This window comes from Aulostomus chinensis, chromosome 1 (genome assembly GCF_037954235.1).
Source record: "Aulostomus chinensis isolate RoL2024-O1b breed Wild chromosome 1, RoL_Achi_v1.0, whole genome shotgun sequence".
Classification (NCBI taxonomy): Eukaryota; Metazoa; Chordata; class Actinopteri; order Syngnathiformes; family Aulostomidae; genus Aulostomus; species Aulostomus chinensis.
In genome coordinates, this window is record NC_141320.1 from 48,299,977 (window position 1) to 48,302,238 (window position 2,262).

The following is a 2,262-nucleotide window of genomic DNA, read 5'->3' on the forward strand; positions in this document are numbered from 1 at the left end:
CCTCACCTCCTCATCAGTGTTCAAAAGGTTCAAAGGTGAAAAAATGGGATTCAACCAAACAGCTGGAATGAAGAGTTGGTAACACTTGCAGAGCTGCAGGGAGCTGGACAGGTCTCACCGTGGGGGGATTTGTCCCACAGATCCTGCTGAAGTGGCTCCTCCTCTTGAGACCTGCAATGCTGGCTGGACCTTTGGAAAAAGAACACAACAAATCTTCATAAACATTTACTTCAGCAGGAACACACAAGAAGGTGGGACTGGTTCCTTTTTCATGTTCACTATTTTGTCGTCTTGGTTCATGTTTTGGTTGTCAAAGTTAATTCTGAATATTTGTGGAAAGTTCGCCTGCCTTTACTTGTACCAATACTTCCTTTAGTAACAAATTAAAAAGCTCAAGCTAAACTTCAGTCAGGACAACCATTCTTTCTCATTCTTCGGCCTCTGTTTTATGTCCATGACCATCCTGTCTGTCACCTTTGGTGATGGAGACATCAGTTGATGACATCAGCAACGGTCCTCAACCTAACTGCCTCTGCCAGAAGTGAGCTGTCATCTGTCTCAGGGGACACAGTCGGGTGGACCGGGGCGGATGAGGGCCTGCTGCTTCCTTGAAATATTTCTAAATATTTCAGTTGCAACTGTATAGTGATGGTGGCTCAGTTTAGAGCTGTCAATCAATGTTAATAATTGATCTTAGCATCTGGAGATTATTTTAGGAACACAAATACTTTTACTTCATTCTGAGGATGAGCAGACGTTCAATATAATTCTCATTTCCTGGTCAAAGACTCCTGCTAGTCAGAGAGGATCTGGACTGGATTGGAAAGCTTCTGAGAGGAAAACCTTCACTCTGGACTGGACTGAGAACGGAGCAGCCTCAGCTTCCTGGAGCCTGACTTGCCTCTGTGGTCTAAGGTTGTGTGGGCTGACATCACAGTGAAACTACTGAGATCACAGAGCCTTTGAGATCACAGGCTGACTTCCTTTTTATCCCTAAAATTAAGAATAATAATTAAAAAATGTTGTTTCTACATTTGTGTTGGTGCATCAGTTAAACAGTGTCTCTACCAGAGGGGATGTAGCTCAGTGGTAGAGCGCATGCTTTGCATGTGTGAGGCCCCGGGTTCAATCTCCGGCATCTCCAGCTGGTCCTGTGTAGCCTTCATCTTATCAGCTAAATTGATCCTTAAATGTGACAACAGTTGATAACAAACTACCAGAAGAGAAACCAGTCTGTTGCATATCAAAGTATTTGTAGCAGGGTCAGTGTGACTGTGAGCCTTCATAGCCAGCATGAAGGAGCTGGTTTTATCTTTGCTGGGGAAATCCCACACACAGCTGCTCTCAGTTCCAAATGTGTGTGTCCTCACTCCTCCGTCCTCCTGCTGCCCTCAGAATACAGACACAATTCAACCTGGCAAGTTTGGAGCATAGAAGTGCTCCTGAAGAGATGTGTGTCAGCCCACAGCTGGCTGTTCTTACCTGGAACCTCAAGATGAAACTGCTTCCACAGATGGGAAATGAATCTGATGTTGACTTTTGGACAAATCACCTGTTCATCAGTTCATCATCACTTCCATCCATTTCTACTGCTCATCTTGTTATAGAAAGGAGTCTATCTGCTGTGTGACTGAGGCAGTTACTGTGAGCTGCTGCATGTCTCAGTGTGTGTGTGGGGGGGCTGTGTGTGACTGGTCGGCTGCCAAGGATTATTGATGAGATCAATCATGATCAGCTCAGAGATCACGGCACAGAAGAAGGAGACTTTTTGATTTTTGGGGGTTCAGTTTCTAAGTCAGACACATCATCACAATTTGAAGTTTTCCTCCAGTAAAAAACAAAACAACACAAAACCAAACTAAAACATGATTTGACTTTTGATGTCTACATTTTTTGGAAATTGTGAGTCCAACAAGCAGGAGGCCGTTTGAGCTTGGAAACTGTGAAGCATCACCAGTAACTGCTGGTTAATTTACAGTTGTTTCCTCCAAAAAGTTTAAAATGAACTCAATGCTGAATCCCTCGTCGTCATCACTGAGCTGCAGAATTGGTCCATGCAGGAGGCTGAGCAGGTCTTCCTCTCTGGTCCAGTGTCTCAGCACAGGTCAGAGTAGAGAATTAAAACATGAGCACAAATCTTTATCAGCTATTTACTGATATCAGTGACTACCTTCAAGTAAGAGTGTTAGTGAATGGACCCTTTTTAAAGTTTATGTTATAATGTTTGAAAAATGATGCTCACAAAAACACAATAAAAGTGTT

The 2,262-nt window shown here is 43.5% G+C and overlaps 1 non-coding gene across 1 annotated transcript; it reads left to right on the forward strand.

The window, feature by feature from the left end:
- The first annotated feature begins 1,072 nt into the window (after nt 1-1,072).
- Nucleotides 1,073-1,144, forward strand: trnaa-ugc (transfer RNA alanine (anticodon UGC)). The gene has a single exon. It is a non-coding gene; the product is annotated as a tRNA-Ala (tRNA).
- Nucleotides 1,145-2,262: the final 1,118 nt, after the last annotated feature.